Here is a 13,394-nt window from a genome sequence, read left to right as displayed (position 1 = left end):
TTATCACACTATTATTACATAATTATTCCCTTCCTCAAGAACCCAAATTGCATTACAGTTATATCATCATCATCATCATCATCATCATCACCATCACTAACAGTACCTTCACGATCGCCAACACCCCAATAATCACCATAATATTAAAATAATGATTCCCTTCTTCCTCGTGAACCCAAATCACATTATAATTATATCATTACCAAGCTAACAATTATTACCGACATTTTTATATCCTCACATTCATCCCTAATTGCATTATCATCACGCCAGCGAACGTATCAATTAACACCATTGTCTGTCCTTGTAAATACCTTTTCTAATGGTCCAAAACAAATAATAATCATAACGCTACAATGTTAATTATTACAACCCCCAAAACCCAAAACATTCTCCTAATTACCGCCAACACCCCCCTAGTTGTAACATCATCAACACCTTTTATTAATCGCTGTATTCATCGTTAGGTCACGACAAAACCAATTAGGTCACGACAAAACCAGTTAGGTCACGACAAAAGTTAGACCACGGAAAAACAAGTCAGGTCACGACAAAACCAGTTAAGTCACGACAAAACAAGTTAGGCCACGACAAAAGTTGGGTCACGACAAAACCAGTTAGGTCACGACAAAACAAGTTAGGTCACGACAAAACAAGTTAGGCTACGGAAAAACAAGTTATGCAACGACAAAACCAGTTAGGCCACGACAAAACAATTTAGGCCACGACAAAACACGTTAGGTCGCAACAAAACAATTTAGGCTACGACAAAACACGTTAGGTCACAACAAAAGTTAGGTCACGACAAAACAAAGAACTTTGAATATCAATCAACCACCACTCCTATTATCAATTAAAACATTTCCCTTTTTTTAAAGCATCTATAAAGTTATCGCCAACAACATCGAAATAAATTGCTCGCGCAATCTTTAATAAAATAAAATTATCGCTATCGTAGAAAGACTTTTTATTTCTCCCCGACGCCAAAGTCACCAATCCTAACATTAAATTCATCTCTGCAACTGAGAGCATCTTCGTCAGCAGTAAAACCATTGCCGGCATTAAATGCAATGGCCACGGTTGCATGAATAATCGTCTAAAACAAAATTTAACATACGACTTAAAATAATCACCACCATGAAATATTAACCCCATTAACATAATCCCTACAATCACATTAACAAGGCAAATAGAAACAATTAGCCTACCCCACCGTTAAGGCAATTAGCCCCACCACAAAAATCACCCCCGTCGTCGCCAGAGCGTCATTAATCTAACCATCATTAACATCATACAGCAATTATCACCGGCAGCGACAGCACGAGAATTATCACCACCAACAGAGCCATCAACAACAACAATATACCACCACCATCACCACCACTCGAAGCGGGGGGGAGCAGTGTTGGGCATATATTCTCTCTCTCTCTCTCTCTCTCTCTCTCTCTCTCTCTCTCTCTCTCTCTCTCTCTCTCTCTCTCTCGGATACATTCTCGCGTGATAAGAGTGATAAGGTGAAATGTCACCGAGAGGAACAGGCAGCGACGGTTCGGCATTTACCACAATATTCGGCGAGAAAGTTAACAGGCAGGTAATAAATAAATGTAATAAAATGCGCAAATATGTAAATATAAAAAAAAGGGGGAAAGTCTGACAGGGAAAATGTACATTATGGCATGTGTAAGAAGTAAAAAAAAATATACTGATGAAACACTTGGGTAAAAAGTTTACAAGTTTCTGATCATTTTATTTTGAAACCGAAACTAAGAGGGAAAACAATTTTAGGTTTCCTTCCCGTGAACTTTCCACTGTTACAGTTCACCAGAACAGAACAGAATACTGAATTTAGGCCAAAGACCAAGCGCTGGGACCTATGAGGTCATTCAGCGTTGAAAAGGAAATTAAGGGTAAAAAAGTTTACCAGGTGTAACAGGAGGAAACCCTCGCAGTTGCAATAAGAATCAACTGTTAGGAGGGGGTGGACAGTAAGATGGAAGAAAGAGAATATGAAAGGAGGTAGAGTAAAAGGAACGAAAAGGGTTGCAGCTAGGGACTCTGCAAAGAACTTCATGTAATGCCTACAGTGCACCGCGTGAGGCGCACTGACGGCCATACCGCCCGCACCCCAGGGGGTATAGATTCCCCTCAATCCTTCAGATCTTTTCGCAAAATAGGTGGGGGAAAATCATGGAACGAAGGGACAGTATTTTACATCAGAACCATTTTTGTTGAAACTCGAATAAGTAAAGGATGACATCAAATAATCATGACTATTATGAGTTCGTGAAAATTTCCTGTAGAAATACGAATATGCAAAGGCATCAGAAAATATAACCGTAACTATTAACAGCATATTTTAAAAAAAGTTAAATATTCAAAAGCATACAAATCGCAGCTCTGTCTCAACCCACCCGATAACGAGATCTGCAATAATAAAAACTATTCCGTTCGGCTGATAAAAAAAAAAAAAAACATTTCCACCCAAATTAGAAAAAGAAATATATCTGAAAGGAAGATTTAAAAATAACCCAGAAGAAAACCGCCACAAAACTTCCCAGCCAATTAAAGAACAGAAAAAACTGCTCAAAAATTAAGAGGGGGGAAAAACCCAGAGGGCAATCTTTCAAACCAATTAAAACGGGAGAGAGATTTCGGAGCAAAATGCAGTGGTCAAATCTTGCTTGAACATCAACAACAGGGAGTTGAATTGAATACAGAATTTAGGCCAAAGGCCAAGCACTGGGACCTATGAGGCCGTTCAGCGCTGAAATGGTAATTGACAGTAAAAGGTTTGAAAGGTGTAAGAGGAAAACCTCGCAGTTGCACTATGAACCAATTGTTATGAGAGGGTGGATAGCAAGATGGAAGAGAGAGAATATGAAAGGAGGTAGAGTAAAAGGAAGGAAAAGGGTTGCAGCTAGGGGCCGAAGGCACGCTCCGAAGAACCTTAAGTAAAATGCTTACAGTTCGCCACATGAGGTGCACTGACGGCATTACTCCCCTATGGGGAATAACAAGGATAAATTCTTTCTCGACCACGAACTTATGGAAACGAGACTAAACATTTATGACGCTGTTCCTACCGAATCCGTGACAGAAGGAACAACCAAACGACTCTTACATGTAAAACAATTATTGGGAGATGAAGAATGTCTCACCTATAATCAACAAGTAAAAATGCGCCGAAGTTTCTTCGGCACAAACGAGTTTTCTGTAACGCGTATAATGCTGTACAGTGTGTAACTCCCAGCCACGGTCCATGAAACTCTCACCTCCAGCCCATGAAACTTTCAGCCACGGTCCGGTGATGGTGTATGATGTTGGCACCTACAGCGGTGCCAGGCGCATGATCATGGATAACTTTACCCCTAAATAAAATAAAAACTACTGGGGCTAGAGGGCTGCAATTTGCTGTTTGATGATTGGAAGGTGGATGATCAACATACCAATTTGCAGCCCTCTAGCCTCAGTAGCTTTCAAGATCTGAGGGCGGACTGACAAATAGCCAATGAATTCAAAAAAGCACAAACTTCATTCCTTACGAAACTGTTACTAAAAGATATGAAATTATTTCTCTACATTAACTGGTAGGAAACAAGAAGAACAGACTTCCTCAAATTAATATGAAAGCATGAAGACCAGGCATACAAAAGCATCGTCAACAACAATGGCTCACATGATCCAGTGAATTCCCACCGTTACATAATCATGTAATTCAGCAACAATTCGTAATCGCAGGCTAAAGGCAATTAAATCCCTTCAGCTAACCGGATTTAAGCATTTTAATTGAAGTAAATATAAAGCTAAAAAGATTCAAGCATTTAAACTGCAATAAATATAAAAGAAATTAATTGCGTAATTACGTAGAAAACCTCAGAATTAATTACACCAACGAATTTAATATTTTCTAAAGAAAATTATATCAAAATGTTACGGACTGGATACGATGAAAAAATAAAACAACAACTGGAACTACAAACTTAAAACCAACATCTAAAGAATGCTGAAATAAAAGCTTTTTACAAAGAGTACAAGTGAAAAACTCAAATATTTTTCCACCTGAAAATTACATAACCTACTTTTCGGGAAAATAAATCTGACATTCCTGTTTTTAGTTTTCTTTAAAAGAAAACTACTGAGATGGCTATTTGTCTGTCCGTCCGCACTTTTTCTGTCCGCCCTCAGATCTTAAAAACTCCTGAGGCTAGAAGGTTGCAAATTGTTATGTTGATCATCCACCCTCCAACCATCAACCATACCAAATTGCAGCCCTCTAGCCTTAGTAGTTTTTACTTTATTTAAGGTTCAAGTTAACCATGATCGTGCGCCTGGCACCGCTGTAGGTGCCAACAACACGACACCACCGGGACGTGGCTGCAAGTTTCAAGGGCCTCGGCTGAAAGTTTCATGGTCCGCGGCTGAGAGTTTCATGGTCCGCGGCTGAGAGTTTATGGGTCGTGACAGAGTTTCGTACAGCATTATACGCTGGACAGAAGACTCGACTGCGCCGAAGAAACTACGGCGCATTTTTTACTTGTTTTCTCTATCTCTCTTCTAATCTTTCCCCGGTGCTGGCACAAGACCACCTTAACTAAATCAACAAATCTCTCTCTCTCTCTCTCTCTCTACACCCTAGCTGCGATCCACTCTAGTAAATAAAATTTAAAAAAATCTAGGTACCTGGATTTTATGGAAAATATGCCCATACAATTGGCTTCTTCTCTTGTCCTTTATTCAGTTGTGAGCTGAAAGCGGTACCACTTGCGGTACAGGCCACACACACACACACAGAGAGAGAGAGAGAGAGAGAGAGAGAGAGAGAGAGAGAGAGAGAGAGAGAGAGAGAGAGCGGATGGCGGAAAAGGCAGATGGAAATGAGCAAGTGGGTGGGTGGGCAGAAGGCCTGAAGTGCCACGCCCAGAATATTGAACTCCTGTCCACCCGTACCAGGCTACTGAGACCCTGCCAGGTGCCACACAAGGCCTCAGACCAATTTCTTTTTTTCCTCTCCCTCAGAAGCGTCCTTTGAAAAATTCAGATCTCCTTCCAGAAACACGATTTCTTTTTTATCCCAGGGATTATATAATATATATAAAAGATCGGCATCATCACTAATTAAATTTCTTCCAATTAGTTTCTCAAAAATAAGTTCTTCATAACGCAACGATTTACATAAAAAAAAGTTTCCCGAAAAATTCTGGAGAGAGAGAGAGAGAGAGAGAGAGAGAGAGAGAGAGAGAGAGAGAGAGAGAGAGAGAATTCAAATTGTCCAGCTAAGGAACACAATGTCAGGAGGTCACAACAAATAATTCATCTCGGAGACCGAAATCCGGTCATGGGTCTCAAGGTGAAACCACTGTACTAGATCTAGCTGCTTACAAAGTGTATCTTCTCCAGAAAGCGCAACGTTTATAGCCGAGTAAAACACTCTGGTCGTGTGTAATGGAAAATGAACATGAAATCCCAATAAATGAAGTCACAATTATTGACATCAAATAAAAAAGAAAATACAAGGAACTTTGGGCAGTTAACCCAAAGCTAGCTCTCTCTCTCTCTCTCTCTCTCTCTCTCTCTCTCTCTCTCTCTCTCTCTCTCTCTCTCTCTCTCTCTCGTACGAGTTAACTTCTGAAAGCCGCTATCACTGAGCTAAGAAAGCATTAGCAATTTAAAGGGCATAGACCATGTGACGAACATTACATGGAGGCCAGTCTACAGCCAATGCTGACTCCGTTATCAAGGTCTTGGCGAGCTATAACACCAGTATGACGAAAGCTTGTCACCAAATATGATATAAAATACGGCGTGAGAAGCATAAGGAAACTGGATATTAGATATTGGATATTACAGCACCACAGAAGCACTTTGTAACACATCAGAGTTCTCCCTGGAGAGATACATTCCTTCGTACAATGAATTCTCGAATACTTTTACAAATATAACTTAAGTCCTTTTGAAATGAGACTTAGTTAAGCGGACATTTATGTGAATACGAATAAATGATTAAGAAAAAATGAGCTTAAAATACAAAATATTCCTCACAAAAAATAAACCTTCCAAAGCAGCAACGCGAGGTCCTTTTGGGATAAGTCCCACTTCCGGACCCGAAGCCTTCAAGATTTCTGGTTACGATGGGCTATCTACAATACATATACTGCGCACACATTATCCGGAAGCCAAACCATTACTCCGACGAGAGAGAGAGAGAGAGAGAGAGAGAGAGAGAGAGAGAGAGAGAGAGAGAGAGAGAGAGAGAGAGAGAGTCCCTAATATCAGCTGCCTGTACTACACAGAACATAAGCCTGGTCAGGACAAAAAAATTTACTCATTAATATCAGATTGATGTAAAACAATTTCTCACGCAAATCACTGCCTGATTTTCGATTCTGAAACACTAAACACTAAACAAAAATACCTCCAGGAGAAACTCCATTAACTATCCAAAATTCCTTTCGGGAGAAATTCCATTAACTATCCAAAATTCCCTCCAGGAGAAATTCCATCAACTATCCCTCAGTCCATGAAACGAAATAATCCCCAAATTAATTTTTCATAACAGCCTTGTACAATAGCCTTAACATTCACAACACGCTCTCCGCGTGATTGTATTCGTCTCCACTTTGTTATTCCATGCAAATCTCCTTTTGGGTACTCCATTATCATCCAACAGATATGCATGCAGATAATGACGGATGGTTGGGGATAAACACATCAAGCCTGTGGTATGACTGGGTACAAATAAAAGTGCTGATGATTACGTCCACCTCTCTCTCTCTCTCTCTCTCTCTCTCGTGTGTATGTGTATTATATCTATCTATCTATCTATCTATATACATACATACATACATACATACATACATACATACATACATATATATATATATATATATATATATATATATATATATATATATATATATATATATATATATATATATATATAGTGTGTGTGTACATATGTACATATACTGTATTTATATATGTACTTATATACATATGTATATATATATATATAAGTGTATATATGTATACATACATATATATATATAATATATATTATAATATATATATATATATATATATATATATATATATATATATATATATATATATATATATATATTTTATTTTACGGTGTATTAAACAATTATAAGTAAAGACTGCTCCAGTCGAAGTGATGATGAACTGCAGGTCAACACGCTCTGGCTGTTACCACCAGCAAGTCATCTTCCTGCACTCACGCACTTAGTTAAAATGCTTATAAGGTCCAGACACGCGTATCGTAATAGAAGCATTTGCGTAATGACACCCAAATCATTAAGAGCTTCATGCCGAATAAAACGCCATCCCCGAGAGAGAGAGAGAGAGAGAGAGAGAGAGAGAGAGAGAGAGAGAGAGAGAGAGAGAGAGAGAGAGAGAGAGAATCTGAAATGAAGTTAATCATCCGCAGGGTAAAAATAACTAAGGCAATTTTCTTTCACAATATGTATAAACAAATATAATTATGCATGAAACATGTCCTTCACGAGATTGCGACATAAGCAGCTAACTTTTATTCATTACAAAGTGGAGCCCCACCATTATTTTTCTACAACTTCCTATTTTCCTTTCAGACCTCCAACCACAAAAGAGGGGCCATTAGGCAAACCACAAGGCGCAGATATGAACGACAAATTGTGTTGAAAGCCATAAACATACCCACTTGCGTGAATCAGTCCCCAAATCCATTGGCTTTGTCCTCCTGAACATCTGATGCGGAAAAGCACAGTTTGCACCGAAGACCGAGACATGCCCATGCCCTACTGGACATTACATAAAATTCCAACATCTGACTACGTAAATCAATCAATCTAAGCCTCGGGCACTCGACTGATCAACCGCCCGTTAAGCTTGGAAGGAAAGAATCACATGGAAATGTCTAGAAGTGGACCAATTTATCCTGATTCGACTTGTGACTGAGGGTGGCAGCTTCACCTGCAGGAGGAGGAGGAGGAGGAGGAGGAGGAGGGGGAGGAGGAGGAGGAGGGTGCAAATGCCAAGACAACTACCGGTCTCCATGGAGCATCCGACAGGCCTCAGTGTGATGACTGCTGGTATGGCAGAGGGACAATAAGAACGATTCGATCCTCCTCATACAAGTTATGCGAATATGGTGAGCAGTAACGGCCGATGGAGCCATTCCAGTTCCTGAACCTTGCCTCTACTCGTATGATTAAAGTCTCCTTCAGCAAACAAAGGAAGCAAACTACGCCCGAGAAGACGGGGGGCAGACCTACCAGTGAACGCCATATTTACTTACCCTACATAATAGAATGGTTGCCCCCCCCCCGTTCCTAACTCTCCCACTGCTCCCTAGAGCAGTATATACAAATTTCTGGAATTCTCTACTGATTAAATTAAAAAAAAATTCATAACCCCCGCCTCACCTCAACCCGCCCCCCTCCTCCGTCCCCATACACACATACACATACATACATACACACACACAAATTCCAAGGAACTGCATCTTCCCCTCATCCCTACGTTACCTTTCCCATCAACCAGGGGGCAGCACCATTCTAGATTGGATGGAGTCCTCTCTCTCTCTCTCTCTCTCTCTCTCGCTCTCTCTCTCTTAATTACTCCATCTGTTTTCTCAAGGAGTTACCTCCATCCTTAAAGCTGCTAACACAAGAAAGTAACGGGGTCTACTCCTCTAAAGTGGATCCATACTGGTTTTCTTCAATTCTCTCTCTCTCTCTCTCTCTCTCTCTCTCTCTCTCTCTCTCTCTCTCTCTCTCTCTCTCATTTGTGCATAAAACACCAAGGAAAATTACACCGCCCTACATAAATAGCTAACCCATCGACACATTTTGTCAAGGAGCGTTTAAATATTTTTAAAACGATTTAAAAGACCACCTAATGTAAAAGAGTAATAAAAGCTTGAATTTTTGGGACTATCTGGTACAGGGAGGGGGAGGAGGGAGGAGAAAGCGAGGGAAGGAAGAGTAAGCCATGGCAACAGCTTTCCAAATAAGTGACTGAATTCACAATGATTAGCCCTTTTTTTTTTTTTTTTTTTTTTTTTACCTCTGATGCATCAGATGTCAAGTCTTTTTCCTTCGTCTCTCACCGTCAGCCTCAACATGGCTGACAAATTGATTTACCTATAAATACTTTACGAACTTTTATACAGTTTTCCGTCGTGTATTTTGGCTTATGTCCACATATACTCTAAATTACGGCTGTTTATTTCCTTTGGTTATGCTTTTTACGTCATGTCAACATAAAAGCCTAAAGTGATTTATATCCTTACTTTGGTCCCAAGCCCTGACATAAGAGAAGGGTAAAACACAGGGATACTGCTACCACCTTTGAAATTTTCAAAAATGATACAGCTTTACAAAAAAAAAACTTAGGAATTTGGAGTAAGCGGTAATTGTATTCATAACGAAACCCGAAAGCCAGAAGCGTAAGAGATGTTGCTATCTTATCTGTCACCCCCAACGTCATATCTTTACTGATCCCTCTTCGGTTTGCAACCCCTCCCATTTTTAGTTTTCTGTAAAAGAAAACTGTTGAGATGGCTTTGTCTGTCCGCCCTCCAATCTTAAAAGCCAAAGAGGCTAGAGGGCTGCAAATTGGTATGTTGATCATCCACCCTTCAGTCATCAAACATATCAAATTTCAGCCCTCTAGCCTCAGAGAAGCTAATCCAACGCCCCCCAAGGATTTTAGCGGACATGAAAAATCTACATTTAGTTAAAGGAAAGTAAGATAAGAGGAGGAACTGGACAGCAAGACGGGTAAATTGGGAGGTACGACTCAAGTCATAACTCCAAAAATTACAGCTACGGTTCCTTGCAAGAAAGTTACGACGTGAGAGAGAGAGGAGGAGGAGGAGGAGGAGGAGGAGGAGGAGGAGGAGGAGGAGGAGGAGGACAGGAAGGAAGGAAGGCGGAGATACAGATGGAAGATAGGAAGTGAGAAATAAAGAAGGCATTACTCGAAAGGAAACAGCGCCAGCATACAATAATAATAATTCCTCGCAAGGAATATCCGCGCAAGGAAAAAGGAGGCAGGAGGAGGAGGAGGAGGAGGAGGAGGAGGAGGAGGAGGAGGAGGAGGAGGAGGAGGAGGAGGAGGAAAGGAGACGCAACCGGAGGAGAAAAGAAAGGAAGTATATATGAAGAATATAAAGGCAGCTCCACTCAAAAGGGGATCGGGGCAGCAAAGCTGGTGGTGGTGGTGGTGGTGGTGGTGGCGGTGGAAATATGTGCCAGCAAAGCCCCCTGGCATAAAAGAAACACGCGGGGAGCGAAATAAAGAGGACGGAACCACCAGACACAGACGCGTCGTCCGTCACCCTCCAAGACGCCCCGGCGAAAATGCAGATGAGGATGGATAGAAACAGTTTGCTGACGGCATCTCGGCCCGTTCACGCACGCTGTTGACATTTGAACTACAACGTAGGGGGGCATCGCAAAAAATAAATAATATAAATAAATAGAAAAAAAAAAATTCCCCTCCATTTATAAAATTTGACCGAAACTTTTAAAAGACGAGATTCCTCGGGGACAGGCCATCACGTTGAAAATGTTTTGCTCTTAACAGAATTCGTCCGTATAAAAAGTGCACTTGCAATTAAAAGCAATATACAAGGGAGGAGAGAGAGAGAGAGAGAGAGAGAGAGAGAGAGAGAGAGAGAGAGAGAGAGAGAGAGAGAGAGAGAGAGAGAGAGATTTATGAATAAAAAAACGAGTTGCAAACATACTACTGGGTGAAATAAAATACAAAAGCAAAAAAAAAAAAAATTGTACACAGCATTGATAGCCTCCTCAAAAACTGAAATATTAAAAATAAAAAAATAATCTCAAGTTAACCGGACAAAACATTTGAAAGGGGCAAGAAAGGACAAACTAGAAAGGACGAACAGAGATTGCGAAGCTATTAGGACTGTCGAACCAAATCATCCGCTAATTCTCACTATTAGTTTGCATTTAAGGAACCATAATTTGAATAAGGGTTCTATATCTAAGGCTGTAGTAATGCCACCGGCCCCCGGCCAATACATTTACTTCCACACTGCTTGCATTTGATCTCCTGAAGACCTCTAATATGCAAAGTAGTTTTTAAACACAAGAAGAAACAAGTAAAAAATGCGCCGAAGTTTCTTCAGCGCAATCGAGTTTTCCGTACAGCGTATAAATCAAGGCCACCGAAAGCAGATCTATCTTTCGGTGGTCTCGGTATAATGCTGTATGAACCACGGCCCTTGAAACTTTAACCAAGGGCCGGTGGTGGCAAATCCTACATCGATAACCATAACTAAAATAAAAACTACAGTGGCTAGAGGGCTGCCATTTGGTATGGTTGATGCTTGGATGGTGGATGGTCAACATACCAATTTGCAGCCCTCTAGCCTTGTTAGTTTTTAAGATCTGAGGGCGGACAGAAAAAGTGCGGGCAGAATAAAGCGCGGATGGACAGGCAAAGCCGGCACAATAGTTTTCTTTTACAGAAAACTAAAAACGGTGGCTGCCAACGGCCACCGAAAACTTCAGCGTGGTTTCTATGGCGACAATACCTCGAATCATCTTAGGTGCCCACCGAAAGTACCGAATTTCAGGCTTTCCAGGAGGCAAACACTAGTTTGTCAATTTCCACCCAAGCCTGCTAATAAATGAACTGTACCAAAAAATAAGCTCACTCCTTGAAGGAGATAAATATATATATAAAATGTCATTAATAGAAACGAGTTGCATAAATTATGATATTAAGCTAAAAAGTATTTAATAAAACGGGGAAATGTTTCGTGTTAATTTATAAAAGATAAGCAACGATGCGAAGGAGAAAAGAAAAGATTCAGCTGTCTGGAAGAATTACCAACAACAAAACACTTAAAAAAGAACTTATCAAATTAAGGCAACAGCGACACAATAAGGGGCTTATATGAGAGAGAGAGAGAGAGAGAGAGAGAGAGAGAATCGCGTCTGAGATAATGCTACTTAAAAATTAGTAAACAAATAATCCCAATGGGTATGATTGGAGTGGGCGGAAACTGCCTTGGGAGGAGGGGGTGAAGGGAATGGGTGAGAGAGAGAGAGAGAGAGAGAGAGAGAGAGAGAGAGAGAGAGAGAGAGAGAGAGAGAGTGGAGGAGGAGGAGTGCCAGCGACGGGGGCACTGGGTCGCAGGCAAGGTCGGGGCCAGACTCGTATTGATCTTGCGGCCACAAGTCATCCTCCTCCTCCTCCTCCTCTCCCACCCAATCCCTCCTCCCCCTTCCTCCACCCCAACCACCAAATCCCCATAATCCCCACCCCTCCCAGCCCCAGGTCCAAACGTACAAACCCCTTAAAACCTTAGCACATGTCATAATACTCGTAAAGGGGGGGAAAAGTACCATTCACCCGCATCTCGGGAAACTACTTCAACCACAAGTAATAGTAAATATCAGTTTTTCTCTTACACGGAGCATCACTTCACAGTTACCGAGCGGACGAAGAAGGAGGCGGAAGATGCACAGAGAGAGAGAGAGAGAGAGAGAGAGAGAGAGAGAGAGAGAGAGAGAGAGAGAGAGAGAGAGAGAGAGAGAGAGAGAGAGCCGCGCCCGTCGCCATCCTCATTCGAAATAAAAGCCCCTCTTCAACTGCTAGATTTACTATCTACACCGCCCACATTAAACACGATTGCCGCAATGAGAGAGAGAGAGAGAGAGAGAGAGAGAGAGAGAGAGAGAGAGAGTTTGAATAGTTAATTTGCTTCGAAAATATTTCGGCGAAAATAGCTAAGCATCCCCCCTCTCCGATGTGATCTTAATTACAGGCAACTGTGCCGAGGCATTACTAACGTATGTATTGACGATAAAAATTTAACCTGATCTTTAAAACTACTTTCTGTTTCTCTCAAGAAATATGAGTGTGCAAGGAGCCTTTTATCTTTCTTCCAGTGAGTGGATCTAGTTTTCTTTTCAACTTCGATAAAAATTTTGAGGTGACGTTGCTAAGTTGATAACATTTTGAGGTGACGTTGCTAAGTTGATAACATTTTGAGGTGACGTTGCTAAGTTGATAACATTTTGAGGTGACGTTGCTAAGTTGATAACATTTTGAGGTGACGTTGCTAAGTAGATAACATTTTGAGGTGACGTTGCTAAGTTGATAACATTTTGAGGTGACGTTGCTAAGTTGACAACATTTTGAGGTGACGTTGCTAAGTTGATAACATTTTGAGGTGACGTTGCTAAGTTGATAAAATTTTGAGGTGACGTTGCTAGGTTGATAATATTTTAAGGTGACGTTGCTAAGTTGATAACATTTTGAGGAGACGTTGCTAAGTTGATAACATTTTGAGGAGACGTTGCTAAGTTGATAACATTTTGAGGTGACGTTGCTAAGTTGATAACATTTTGAGGTGA

General features: G+C 40.9%; 1 protein-coding gene across 17 annotated transcripts in view; it reads right to left on the bottom strand.

Annotated features, from left to right (window-relative positions):
• Positions 1-13,394, bottom strand: part of LOC136845177 (serine/threonine-protein phosphatase 2B catalytic subunit 2-like) — a 280,643-nt gene that overhangs the window by 103,669 nt on the left and 163,580 nt on the right. The window lies entirely within an intron of this gene.

The sequence above is a fragment of the Macrobrachium rosenbergii genome, chromosome 13, assembly GCF_040412425.1.
Source record: "Macrobrachium rosenbergii isolate ZJJX-2024 chromosome 13, ASM4041242v1, whole genome shotgun sequence".
NCBI lineage: Eukaryota > Metazoa > Arthropoda > Malacostraca > Decapoda > Palaemonidae > Macrobrachium > Macrobrachium rosenbergii.
The sequence above is the reverse complement of the archived record's forward strand: the minus strand, read 5'-3'. Positions and strand labels throughout refer to the sequence as shown.